The sequence below is a fragment of the Chinchilla lanigera genome, unplaced genomic scaffold (assembly GCF_000276665.1).
Source record: "Chinchilla lanigera isolate Chin_1 unplaced genomic scaffold, ChiLan1.0 scaffold00115, whole genome shotgun sequence".
Lineage (NCBI taxonomy): Eukaryota > Metazoa > Chordata > Mammalia > Rodentia > Chinchillidae > Chinchilla > Chinchilla lanigera.
This window is the reverse complement of record NW_004955516.1, coordinates 77,151-92,202: the sequence shown is the minus strand read 5'-3', so window position 1 is coordinate 92,202 and position 15,052 is coordinate 77,151.

Sequence of the window (15,052 nt, the reverse complement as noted above, 5' to 3'; positions counted from 1 at the left end):
AATTGACTAAGATAGGGACCAGTGAGGTTAGCTCTTTACTGAAACAAAGGGGAGGAGAAGCTGTCTAAAACCATCACTGCTTTCCAAGAGCACAAGACTGACTGTACCTCCATTTAAGCTTACTCTGCCCCTCATGACTCATTCTTTCCCACCCTACCAATCATTCAAATCCATTCTTTTCTACTGTGCCCCAAGTGTCCCTCCATCCAATAACACTATTATTCACTTCCATTCACTCTACTTCATGGCCACTATTCATACATACTCTATCCTATATGCAAACTTTTGGGGAGTGGAAGATGTAACTCAGTGGTAGAGTATTTGCTTACCATGTGGGTTTGAGCCCCTGCACAAGGAAAGAAAAAAACCACATTTAAAATATGCACAGAGCATGAAATTTACCTTAACCATTTTAAAGCATACAATTCTGTATCATACAGTAATTCACATTGTTATACAGTCACATCTACTACCTTGTTCCAGACCATCTTTATCACCCCCAAAAGGAAACTCCAAAGCCATGAAGAAATCGTTTCCCAACCCCTTCTGCTTCCAGTGCCTGGGTAGCATTTACACTTCTTTCTGTCACTGGATTTGCCTACTGTAGACATTTCATCTGCTAGAATCATAGACTCTGTGACCTTTTGCATCTTCACTTAACACTACTATAAAAGAACACTACAAACTGGGTAATTCATAAACAATAGAAGCTTATTTACCTCTGGAGGCTAGGAATTACAAAAGTGCGGTCCCAGAATCTTTCCAAAGCCTTCGTGCTACATCATAACGTGGTGGAAGGATGGGCAAGCACACTCAAAACATAAGGGAAATCAGGAAACTTTATCCTTTTTTATCAGGAACCACTCCAGAAATAACTAATCCATTTCCTCAATAATGGCATTCATCCATTCATGAGGACTCTATCATCACGATGACCCTTAAAAGTCTCACCTTTTACTGCTGTTGTGATGGCAATTAAATTTCAACAGGAGTTTGAGATGGAACATTAAAACCATAGAAGTCTTCAAGGATTATCCACGTGATAGCAAGTATCAGTATTTCATCCTTTTTTATGACTGGATAATATTCCATTATGTGGACAGACCACCTTTATTTTGTTCCTTCTTCAATTAATAGACATGTCGATTGTTTGTTCCTTTTGGCTGTTATGAAGGGTGCTGCTATGAACATTTATATACAAGTTTTTGCTTAAACATTTGTTTCCAGGTTGAGTATACACCTAGGAGTATATAGCTGGATCATATGGTACATGAACACTTAAATTTGTGAGGACCACTAAACTATTTTCTATGGTGGCTGCACCAGTTCACTTTTCCACCACAGTGTGAGGGCTCTAATTGCTCCATATCCTCTCCAACACATGCCATTTACTGTTTGTTTTCATGGTATCCCTCCTCACTGGTATGAAGTGATACCTGACTGTTTTTTTTTTTTTCTTCAAACAAGGTCCTGCTAAACTGACCAGGCTGGCCTCAAATTTGCAATTCTCCTGCCTTAGGCCCCTCAGCAGATCAGATTACAAGCATGCACTATGGTGCTCTACCTCATTGAGGCTTTGATTGTGTTTCTTGGTGACTAGTGACAGTGAGATCTTTTCATAGGCTTATTGGCCATGTGTCCAGATCTTCTTTGGAGAAATATCTTCTCAAATCCTCTGCCTATTGTTAAGAAGGATTTTTGTCTTTTGATTGTTAAACCAAAAGAAACCATAGGAGTTCTTTATATGTTCTGAATACTAAACTCTTTTAGATATATAGTTACTTAGCCTTTTCCAGATTATAATTTTCACTCTGCTAATAATATTCTTTGTTTGGTTGGTTGTTGTTTTGTTTTGTGTTGAAACAGGGTCTCATTCTGTAGCTTGATCTGAACTTGAACTCATTATGTAGCCTAGACTGGCCTTGAATTTGCAGTGATCTTGCCTCAGCCTCCCGAGTGCCACCAGGCCTGTTTCACTCAACTAATAGTATTCTCTGATTCACAGTTTTCAATTTTGAAGAAATTCAATCCATCTATTTTTTTCTTTGTGATTTTGGTGTCATATCTAGGAAATCCTTGCCAAATGAAGTCCTAAGAAGGGCTGCAGTTAGACTGGGAACATGGGAGGATGCAATGGTTGATGCTATGCTCCTGGGATCAAGACTAAAACGGCAGGTGCCAGAGACAGAGATGGTCCCTAGTGAGTGGCTGTAACAACAACGGTAAGTGCTTATGCCAGGCAGGGCATGGTGGCACGTGCTTGTAATCCCAGCACTCAGGAGGCTGTGGCAGGAGGATTGCTAGGAGTTCGAGGCCAGTCTGAACTGCATAGTGAAACCCTGTCTCAAACAGACAAAAGAAAAAGTTTATGCCAGAATTTTAAAGGACAAGACAGGAGAGATTCTGCCTTCATGTGTTAAATAACTGAGCCAAGGATGGCCTCTATGTGTCAGCTTCCACCTACTGATTTCTTCACTGTGGGCGGAGACCCCAGACTTCAAAAGCAAAATAAACTTATACATCCAGTTATTTTATAAACTGCACAAATGAGCAGATTCATAGTTAATTAGAGCCTGCCAGAACTGCATGCCCCACAAAGCCTGAGCTTCATGTTTTGGCAACAGAGACGGTAAGCCCAGGCCACAAACTCTCCAAGCTGCTGCTGCCCTTCGGAGCTCTCTAACCCAGCTCTATACTTTGCTCCTGGGTGACAGCGCTGAGATAAATAAGCTCTCTCTCCCATCCCTTGATTTCCCCAGATGTTCCTTCGAGGTTCTCCTTTGAACAGCTGGCTTTTGGTCCAGACTTGGGTTTAGACTCCTGCTGTGAGGCCAGGTCCCCTGCATGCAAATCTCACTCAGAAAAGCCTATTCTACTGCCACCTTGTGGTCGTAGTTTTGCAAAATTACTCAAACTCCTCACAAGTAATGAGGAAAAAGGGAGGAATGCTGGGAGAAGATCTTGAAGTAGACAGTAGAACAATCGATTGGCAAAACAATCCTGGAAGGCCTCAGGTGGTAAGACTCGGAATCTGGAATGCCACTTCTCCAGGTTGGCATGGCCCTGCTCTGTCCTGGATCACACTCTTATTTTGTGGTCACTCCCCTGCACCTCACTGGCCTGGTCAAGCAGGAATACCAGTACCTGAGTGAATCTGTCTCCATAGAATGGACTTGTAGGGGGTCAGAGGTGCCCAGCTGTCCAAGGAAGGAAGTGAGCTGTCCACCTGTTTCCATACTAGGCAGGTGCTGGACACTGTAAGGCCTATGGGCACCTCTGGACCAAGGGTGGGTTACGCTGACCGCAAGATGAGCTAGTGTGGGTGGAGCTCCATGCCTGGGCCTCTAACTGGAGGACGCTGAGGTAAGTATGGCAGATAAACAAGACTGATGATAAGGCAAAGGCCTGAGACTGGAACTCAAAGGTCAGTTAGGGGAAGCATCTTTGCGAACAGCTGGGCTAATTCTGTGCTTGTCCCACTTGGACCTCCTATGACAGATGACATCTTTCTAGTTCCTTTCCAGAGATATATAAAGGCCTTAATTTGGGCTGAGATGGCTAAAGTATTTTTTAAAGTGACTAAATAAAAACAAGACACTTAAGCAGAGCACTAGCATATGTGAGGCCCTGGATTCCATTCTCAACACAGCAAAACAAAACAAGAAAAACAAATAAAAACCCCACAAAGGTTATATCCCCCGCTTTCCAGGACTCTTAAGGAGGTGGCTGTCCTATTGACTCCAAACCACGAGAGCTACGCAGGGCTGAGCTCACCAGAGCTGCTTAACAGGAGGTCAGCCAGAGAAGAGGTGGGAACCCAGCATCCCCCGGAGAGCCATGGAGGGAAGGACCCTGGAGGAGAGGACTGGTGTACTCTAAGGGAACAGGCTGCAAAGCACCATCATGACAGCACTGAGGTCAATACCCTGCTCCTTGCCAGTAATCACCTGCAAAATCAAAAAGTCAGAGAAGACAAAAGTGGAAGGTGACAAAGAAGAGATCATTTCTCACCTAGAGGGAGAAGACCCATCCTCTCTTTTGCCCTGAGGCTCAGGAGCTCCTTAAGGAATCCAAGGGAAAAAAGACCTACCTGGCTAGGAAGCAGGTATCTGACAATGTGCGGCAGCTATGCCTGACAGTGGCAGAAGTTACACACTTGGCTGCCACAGCATGGGAAGGGACAATGGCATCCCTACTCAAGTGCTCTGACAGTCAGCCTGGAAGGTGGCTTCTCACCGCAGCCAATGGTTACCTCCTTGGCACAGATCCCTGGCATGGATTACTGCTTGCCTTACAGGAGGCCTTGCACCTCTGGGGCACACTGTCAACAAAAAAAGCCAGCTGACATCAACGATGGCCTCATCAGTGGGGCTGGCAGAGTGGGCTCACCAGGGGACAGATGGCTCAGGGCATGATGACGCGGCCAGGCTGAGTCCAGAGTCCACACAGTGATCTCTTGGGGGCGCCTGTGCAGCGTGGGGCCTGGTGACCGTGCATGCCATCTAATGCTCAAGCAATGAAGAGGTCAAAGCTGCCCTGGTTTCACAGAAACTCAGAAAGACAAACGCACAGCCCACAGTCGCCTGCAGCTCTCTAAACAACACCCCACGTGGCCCACATCAAAATCACTACCAACAGAGGGGCCACCTTCTCCTGTCCCGACAAAGCACCCACGGCAAAGTCCTGCTTCAGCGGGAGCCCTGGGAGGAGCAGGGGACCTTATGGGGTGGGCAGCGCTCTCCAGAGAAACAGCCAACAGGGGACACACGCATGGACATGCAGGTGTGTATGATTTCCCACAGGGAACCGGCTCACCTGGATGCAGAGGCCGGCAAGTCCCAAGGTGTGTAGGTGGCAAGCTGGAGACCAGGACAGCTGGTGGTGCAGCTCCGGTCTGAAGGGCAGCAGGCCTGGGCCCCGGGAAGAGCTCCTGGCCGAGTTCCAAGGCCAGAAAGCAGCAAAGTCCCAGCTCAGGTCAGACAGGAGGAGCGTCCTCTGCTCAAGGCAGGGTCAGGCCTTCCGCTGACCCAGAGGCACCCGCACTGGGGAGGTCCCCCTGCTCTACTCAGTCTACCCATTCACATGGCGGTGTCATGCAGAAGCATCCTGGTAGGTGCACCCCAAGAAGGTCTGGCAAATGTCTGGGTGCCCTGGGCCCAGTCTGGCTGGCACAGAAAATTAACCACTGAGGGTTACACAGAACCCGCGGGAGCACGAGGATCCCAAACCGGAGTCTCTCCGCTAACTTAGTGGAACAGCACGGTACTTCCTGGGGTCGGGTCGCCCTGGCGGGTACTCTCACCCGCAGCACCGCCCCTGCCCTCTGCCAGTGACAGGGACCAGCCCCCACAGAGAGGTCCAGAGGTCAGGGAGGCCGGCCCCTCTGCGGAGGGCGCCCTTTCCCACGTTAAAGGTGCCTTGGTTCTGCTGGTCATGGGTGCTCAAATGTCCTCAGCCCAGGAAGCATCCCGGTATCCAAGGGAACCTTCCCACAAGGTGGCAGTAGAATAGCCTTTACTGAATGAGGTCTGCATGCAGGGGACCTGGCCTCACAGCAGGAGTCTAACCCGAAGTCCTCCCTTTGCCTCAGGGCAAAAGAGAGGATGGGTCTTCTTCCTCTAAGTGATATATATCACTCCCTGGGTCAGCGGAAGGCCTGACCCTGCCTTGAGCAGAGGACGCTTCTCCTGTCTGACCCGAGCTGGGACTTTCTGGCCTCTGAGGGGGACTAATTAAATGCTGAACTCTTAACCTAAGTAAAAAATTTCCCCAGCGTCAATAAAGAGATATTTGTGTCCTAGTTGCTGCCCCAAACCATCCTTTTGGACCCTCTAAGTGAGCAGGTGGGAACAAGCCTAAGGCATCTGCTATTGGTGGCATTGTCAGCGGGCGCTGGTCCCCTCCCCTGGCATGGCGGGGGGATGAGTATGCATGGCCCCACCTAAGGCGGGGCCCGTTGTTGCTGATGGAGTTAAAGAAGGGGCACAAATGCCTACCAGGTCCCCTTGCTGTTGTCTGATCTCTCCTTTCCTTATGGTCACAACTGATGGGAGGAGGTGACACACGGGCTGGGGTGGGTGAAGCATGGCCGCTTCCTTTAGCACAGCACCTGTACCCGCCCTTGTCACCTCGATCACATACGAGATAACCTGGGTAGACGGTGGCTGGCTTGTCCTACTCAGGGTGCGTGCACAGGAGGGCCACCATAATTGCCTTCACCTAGGAGGCAAAGCCCCCTTTCCTAGTCGCCTCTGGGGTTTGGACCTCTGTCTCCCAGGGATTGCCTGTGGGGGTCTGTTCACAGGCCAAGCTGCTGTCCTGTGCCCACCAGGATCTGGGCCTTGGCATCCTGTGGATGACATCTTCCTCCAAGACCTGACAGGATGTCATCCCACAGGCCGGCATGACTGTGAGCGACACCATGTTGTGAGCTGACCAGCAACTGCCCTAGTAAGGTCCATAGCCCCTCCTGGTCTGTTCAACTTGGGGGCTACATCTGGAACTCAGAATGCGAGCCATTTCCAGTACCGCAAAAGACAAAGCCAGGGGCTCCTTTCTCTGGTTCTGTCACTGGTCTGTGTGTGGCAGATTCCCAAAAACCTGAAATAAGGAGCTTAACCCACATCTTCTGTAGCAGATTTGCTGACTCTTGTCATGGATAAAGAATTTTTGGGACATATCTGAAAGAGGCATGGAGGCTTTCTTAGATGGAGGTTTAAGGTGCACTCAAGAGTGGAGTGCAGGCGCTCAGAGAAATGAGATGCATTAGTTTGGAAATGGGAACGTTTATAATTTTCTTGAGGGAGTGAAAAGCTAGAGGAAAAAAAATGCCCATTCATATCCCACCCTCAAAAAGGTAGCAGCCTATTCCACAGACATGGGTGAGTTTTATTTTGTTTTATTGGTTTTTGGATAGTGATTTAAACAGTCTCTGGATTCACTCAGCCGGCTGCTTATTTTCTTAATTTGGCCAATTCATGGACTTTTAGTGACGGGTGTGATAGGGAAGCAGTCTTAAATCTAACAAACAAATGATGATGTGGGTGATTTCAGCTGAATCTTAGAACTTGCAGTCTTCTTAGAAGTACAATTTTTAGTTATGATTTCCTCATCTCCTTTCTACCTTTTACTTCTTCAGTCCACCTCAGCCCCTCTCCAAGGCCTCCTCAATATATACAAAGACAGCAATGCAACACCTCACATCAGACCAAAGCACAGTAAAATATCAGGGCTTACAACCAGCTTAGGAATCTTTCTAACCCACCTTCACCATACCAAGGGTGACTGTTACATCACAATTCCTGGAAGTGAATTCTACAATTGCATCTTGCCTGGAGCACCTGGTGTTCTCTGGGCTGGAGCAGTTCTTTCATGTGGCTTGCCTCAGGCACTCTTTGCTCTGGGGACTGGCCTTGCTCCAGCCCCACACGTGTGATCCATCTCCAGCTTCAGCCGCTCCCCACAGAACAGGAACATGCATGCTTCATTTTTTAGTGAGTTTTCTTAGGCTTCGGGCAAACACCATTCAGAGGCATGTGGGGAAGAAAGAAATCTGACTCAAATTTGGTTGAGACCAAGCAGAGGGTGTACAGTGGGTGACTGTGAACAATAGTTCTGATCCCTCTATAGTTTAAGACACATTCTGAACACTGTCAGGGATGGAATCAGTCACTGTGAGGCTGAATGTGTTTCATAGCTTGTTTTTGCCGATTTGTTAGCCTTCACATTCTTATTTATGGAGGACTCCACTGTGCCATCCATCGAGCATGCTCCCAGCTTGACAGAATCAGTGGATTTCAGAGATTAGGCATTTAGCTAGAGGTATATCTAAGAATCACATAAAAATAACATTTATTGAAGATTGAATAAGGGACTAAAACCAAGATTTGAGGGAGCCAGTTGAGAAGATTCCTAGACACTGGCCCAAAGTCCGTTTGGATAGTGGAGGATGACAGTGGCAATCCCAGATTTCCCAGGTTGCAAATTGAATCTTACTGGTTACAGCACTGACATCAGGAGTAGGGTGGGGAGTTTTGTGAATACGCATTTAGTTACTTCCAACTATTCCACAAGTGCCCCTCAGAAAGCTAGGATCATGTCCTAATGCCAGCCACTTCTGAAGGACTGCTATCAAGAGTTCCTGCAGTTCTCTGGCAAAAGAGTTCTCTTCCTCCAAAAAAGTTAGTTTTGAAAAATGGGGTAAGTTTAAAAAGCTGCAATATATAAACAGCAGTTCCCAGGGTGTAAAAAGATCATAGTTATTTTCATTTTTAAAAAGCACACTTCAGAGAAATGAATTAAACCTGTACAAAAGGCTATATAACAATGATAAAATACCTTGGAAGTATGCACAAGTATGGAAGCAACATTTTAAATTTTCATAAAGACAATATAGTTTTGCAATAAAGAAGAACAGTTGGATTTTTGTGGGAGGTGGTTTTATTTATGAAATGGGTCTCTCAGTCACTGAAAAGTGCCAGCAGAACTCTCCAAGGGCAGAACACTTGTCCAGATAAAAGTTGAGCAACAGTAGTGCCAGCAGCCCATTAAAAGGTGGAAGTGTTAAGCTAGAGAGAAAACATTCGCATGATAGTAAGAGCATATTTATAACCATGAGAACTCGGAGATAAAGCAAAGGTTTTAAACATCTGTATGCTCATAAAACTCTTGTGGGTGACAAACATAAATCTCCAAGTGGAAACCCATGTCCCAGAATATTCTGGATTTTAAAAAGTAAAATTGTGACCAAATTAACATTTTTTTAAATAATTGAAATTATGACTGGTAACATTTATCTTGTTGTCTACTGTAAGGTAAGGTAGAATCAGTGTTGTAATAAGCTGAACATGGTGGCTCTGGAAGGCTAGTCTCAAATTCAAGCCTAGCCTGGGCAATTCAGCAATTTAATGAGACTCTGTACCAAAATAAAAATGATAATAATAATAATAAGGACTCAGGATGTAGCTCATTGTAAAGGCCTGGGTTCAGTTCCCAGTACCACAAAAAAGGATCCTAATAAATAGAAACATGTCATGGACAGTGAAGGCAAAGACAAATCTCTAGGGATAACATATAATTTTTGAACTATTTATATTAATAGCATTTTACCCAAACAACTTTTTTCACTATTGGACATACAACCTAGAGCCTTTGTGCTGAGCTACATTCCAAGCCCATTATTTTTTATTTTGAGATAGGGTCTCACTATGTTGCTAAATTACTCAAGCTGGGCAGGAACTCATAATCCTACTGTCTCAGCTTCCCAAGTACTGAGATCACAGGCATGTGCCACCAGGCTCACCCCAAACAATGTTTATCTAGAGAAGGAGAAGTATTCATTCATTTTTTTTTCTTTTTGCTTTTTTAGTTTGGTTTGTTTGGTTTGGTTTCATTTCATTTCATTTCATTTGAGACAGGGGCTTGCTGTATAATCCAGGCTGGCCTTGAACTCACTACATCACCCAGGATGGCCTCAAATGCATGGCAATCCTCCTGCTTCAGCCTCCCAAGTGCTGGGATTACAGGTGTGTGCCACAGTGTCTAGCTAGGATAAATACTGTTTAGCAATGTTTTCTCACATAATTTGTACCATAATAAATAAACCTAATTATTCTTAGCATAGTTTTACAAGACGAAAGAAAAAGTTCTTTGGGATTTTTTTCTGAGGAATTTTCTGGGAAGGCCTAAAGTCAGTTTTTGGTATAAAAGTTATTATTTAGAGGTTTCAGGATGTAGCTCAGCAGTAGAACATGAATGAGGCTCTGGGTTCAATCCCCAGCACCAATGAATGAAAGAATGAATGAACAGTATCATTTAGCATTAGATGTGAGGGACAGCAAAATGTCAGAAATTGTCAGTATATTTGAACAATTGGTTAATGGGGTCATGGGTCACTCAGAAAAAATACTTGATAGCATTGGGAATATAACTCAAAGGTAAAGCATTTGCCTTGCATTCATGAAGACCTGACTTTGATTCTCCAGCACTGAAAAAGAAAAAGATTTTAAAAAGGAACCATATTTGGAGTTATGCCGTGTATCTAGATGTCCACTACAAAGCCTCAAGCAGTCATAGGTGAGGGTTTTCAGAGGTGGCTGGATGTAGGGTATGTGATGCTGGGATTAAGTGTGGCACTGGGATTAAAAATGTCCCACACTGGGTGAGGTACTCCTAAGGGCAGGTAACATGGATGGAATATAAGGATAAGGGAAAGAATGGGAGCTGCTGCCACTGTCTGCTGCTGCTTCTGCTTACCTGCTGCTTTGCTTGTTCCTGCTTGCTTGCCATGGACTGTTTCTTCTCTGTGATGGCACTCTGCCATGCCACCCTGCATGAGAGCCAGCCAACCTCTACAAGCTGAACTATAATAAACCTTTCCTCCTTTAACTTTGGGTGTCAGGTATTTTGTCTCAGCAAAGGCTAAAGTAACTAAGACACTTGGCTACCCATTTGTCTTAGTTACTTTTCTCTCACTGCTGAGACAAAATATATGACGCCCAAAGTTAAAGGAGGAAAGGTTTATTTAGCTCCCAGTTTGTAGAGGTTTTAGTTCATAACAGGCTGGCTCCAAGGCAGGGTGGTATGGCAGAGAGGCAATGGTTTGAAGCTAGCAAAAGCAGAAAAATCAAAAGAGGAAGAGCAAGCCTCTTTTCCTCCCTTATATTGTATGCAGACTACCCACCCTAGGGCAGGTATAGCACTCACACCCCAAATCCCAGCACTAGACAAGGAACCAATCACAAACTCTAGATTCAGCCACTTCCACAAAGCCCATCCCCCATGACTTCATGAGGCTTTGGGGGGACATCTAGACATAAACCATACCAACATTTAACCAAAGTGACTAAAGATTTTAGGTGCTGTCATGAACCACCACACACCTGCCCTCTATCTCCCTCCTCTTGGCTTCTCCCCTGGTTACCTTGCACTAGAGAGGCCGAGATGGCCGGTGAGATCACCAAGGCTCAGGTCCCAAGATCTGGAGGTGACACAATCTTCAGGAAGATCATCAACAAGGAAATCCCTCCAAAATCATTTTTGAGGATGACCAGCATCTTGTTTTCCATGACATTTCCACTCAAGCAACAACAACACATTTTCTGGTGATACCTAAGAGACATATAGCCCAGATTTCTGCAGCAGAAAATAATAATGAAAAATAATAATGGACATTTAATGATTATTGGCAAGAAATGTGCTGCTGATTGAAATACTAGTCCAAGAAAAGATTCTAGGCCTAAAGCAGGGTTATCGCAAATAGGTGCAGGTAGGGGACAGTCTGTCGCTCATGCTCATCTCCACATTCTTGCTAGTCAGCAGATACATTGGCCTCCTGGTTAAAGATATTTTGAGGATAATTTTTCCTTCTCTAGTCAATGATTAACTTTACAAATTTTCAGTATGTTAAACAGCATTATCACTTTGGCCTATGTATGGAGAGCTTGAAGAAATAATGATAAAAACTTTTACATAATTAAAGACATTGTTGCATGGTTCAGTCTCTGAATTGATTTATTATTTGAAGAAATACATTTGTTGGAATATAGGAAGGTGGGCTCATAAGTTTGGAGGTCTCTTGCTTTATGGGGGTTGTTGAGGATGGAACCTACAGCTTTGCGTATGCTAGGCAAACACTACCATTGAACTATAACCCAGCTCAAGTATTTTTTTTTTCTTCTCAAGGAGGACCCAACATTTGAATATTGCACTCTCATGATGTGATTCTTCTTTGATGACAAATCACAGGAGTTCATAAATTTATCTTTAACTTTGAAATATTCCTTCAAGTTGAAATACTAGTCCAAGAAAAGATTTTCTAACTTAACTGTCTCATTGCTAAGAACATGGGAGTATTGATGTGATTAAACCAGAAAGTGGCAGTTTTGAGCCTACAAATAATACTTTATTTCCTACCCACATGCTTTGCTCTTGGGATAATTTAGAAGGGAGGAAAGTAGTTTGGTACCAGCTGTGGAAAAATGGTGGAGTGGTAAGCAACAACTCAGCCTCTCCCAGATTCAGAATCCAGACACTGGAAAATAACAACTTGGGGATATAAAAAGGAGGAAAGTAGATCCCCAGGACCCAGGAAGGATCTAATGGGAAAATTTGCCAAGTCCAGTGCAGCTCTCAAAAACACCCAGGGGGAGGACCATGAAGAAATGAAGGCAAGAGTGAAAATACAGAAAGCTGAGGTCAAGTGGAGCCCTCTCTCGGTGAAGTAAAGAAGCCACCCGATGACTGCAGTGCATTTATTTGTACACTTGGCAGGTTGATGTCAGACAAAACCCCTCTGCCTAACAACTTGTTCACCTGGCTCACCTTGGGCACTCTGTGTTCTTGGAGCTGGATCACCCAGTTTGCCTTCAGCACTCTGTGTTCTCGACTTGGCCTTGCTCTAGCCCCACATGTGTGATTGATCAGCTTCAGCCACTCCCCACAAAAATTGAAGGCTATAAAGATATTGGAGACAGAACACAGTACAGAAAAAGGAAGGGGGAGTCTGTGCTTTCTCCCTAGCAGACTGACTCTACCTCTACAGTGAAAGTAGGAGACTACAGGCCTTCAGGGAGAAATTTACCAGTGGAACAGATCAGTGGATGCCATCTGCTATAACAGCCAGTGAGTGACTCCAGCTCAAGTACCTGCCATATCACCTGGAGAAAGTGGTGGGACACCATTCCAGGGAGAGGTCAACTGAACCTGGGACTCAGAGCAGCAGCAGGTTGTTTTCATTTCAGGGTTCCCAGTGTTACACTCCCACAGTGACTGGGTGAGGTACAGCCACAGGAGTCAATAGTGGTCATGGAGCCACAGTCAGGCCAGCAAGAGACCTCCAAAGGGGTTTATGCTAAAGGACTCAGAGTCCACTCCCATGGCCAGAAGCCAGGCTCAGCCTGAATTACTCTATATTTGAATGTCACAGCATTGACACCCTTGCCCTAATTCAACTGCCTGCTGGTGACTGTATCCAGTATGGATCTGGGAGCTGACTGCCTGCTTTATCTACCAACCTGAGAAGGGACATGTCTTGCCTTGGATATTGCCCCAAATTTGTAGATCACAGAAAAAAACTACATATTCAAAATGACAGAGAAATTTCCTTTAAAAAGTTTTTGTCTATCTTTTCTTTCTGTTTTTGTGTTTGTTTTGTTTTGTTTTTGTTTGTTTGGGTATTTTGTTTATTTATGAGTATGTACATTGTTTTTAGTTCTTTTGTTTTTTCTTTTTTCCCTTTTCTCCTCTTCCCTTCCCTCTTTCTTTCTTTACCAGTTTCCTAGAGCTTAGAAAATCTTCCTTTGTTCTTCTTATTTGCTTCTTATCTCTTTTTCTTATTTCTTTTTTCTTTATTTTTTCCTCCTCTTCTTTCAGTTTTTCTCCCTCTAGTCATTTCTCCCTTATTCTTATGTTTTATATAATTTCTTTTTTTTCCTCTCTCTTTTTAATCTTCATTTATTATAAGTTTTTTCTCTTACCTTTACCTAATTTTATAAACATACTTCTACTCCCCAGTGAGATTCTCTGGTCTACAACCATACCACCCTGAATGCATCTGATCTCAGAATGTAAGCAGGATTGGGCCTGGTTAGTACTTGGATGGGAGCCCAATAAGATTCTTTGTACCTCTTTTCTCTCCTTCTTCTCATATCATAGAATTTGATTCAAAGTTTTTCAATTGCATTTTCCCATTTACAAACCTTACACCTGTAATAGTATAACCACAGAGTTTGTTTTTGTTTTTGTTTTTGTTTTTCCGGTACCAGGGATTGAACTCACAACCTTGTGCTTGCTGGTCAGGCACTGTGCCACTGAGCTAAATCCCCAGCCCCTGAACCACAGAGTTTTATTAAACCTTTTGATAGTTAATGCTGTAAAATTACTGTTTAATTCTTTTCTATGAATAGCAGAGATATAGCTGATGTAGTTAGTATATATTATCTGTAAGTCAATAGGTGAGTTGTCTTATTGGCTACACTATAACTGCAGATTTCTTCTCTAGGATTAAGCGTTGTATATAATTGGTTCTTATGGTATGTTAATATTAATTTGCCTTAAATGAGAATATATTAGCTGATTCCCTTAATATTAATAGGACCACATTATTGTCACCATTTATCTGTAAGGCAATACTCAGGTTACATTTGTGTCATTGACAATACTAGAGTACAAAACAAGGTGGTTGGATCTTGGGATTATGGAAAAGGATTACAGTTAGCCATACTCAAAGTTCATCACTGAAAAGCAACTAAAGAGATTACTTAAACTAGCAACAAAGTCTTTAGACTATAACCATCTGCAAACCTCAGCACAAAACAAAAGAAAACAAAAAACAAGAGAAACATAAGAAGAAAAGGTAATAAAATGCCTCTCAAAACTCTCAATTTCCCCAAAGCCAATCAAGAGGGCACTGGGGGACAGACTAGTATTAGTCACACACCTGAATTAATCAAAAGGATAACAGAGGAGGTTATAAAACAACTCAAACAGGTACTCAATGGGATTAGTGAAGATATAACTAAATAGATAATGGAAGAAATAACCAAAAAGATGCAGGATCTTTCAAAAGACACTAATAAAAAGCTGATACAAATGAAATGATACAAAACATGATCAGTTTGCCAAAGTCTTAGAGTGTATGAAAATGTCTCAATCAGAAGACTGAGATTAAAAAATCATATTGAAAGTATGGGCAGCAAAATCGACAAATGTGAGCACAGAATTTCAAAACTAGAAGACAATGATGCCTTCAAAGACCAGCTACACAAAGACACCTCAAAAACAACAAGAAAACAGGAAAACTGAATCCAACAACTTCTAGATGATGCAAAGAAGACTAAGAATAATTGGGATAAGTGAAAAATCAGAAGACAACTCAAAAAGTACAAAAAACCCATCATAGATATAATGGCAGAAAAATCCCAAATATAGGAAAAGAAATAAATATGTAGCTAAGTGAGGGATATAAAACCCCAAACAACCATGACCAAAAGAGAACAACCACATGCCACATTATACTCAAAGTACCAAAAGTCCATCATAGGAGCAAAACATT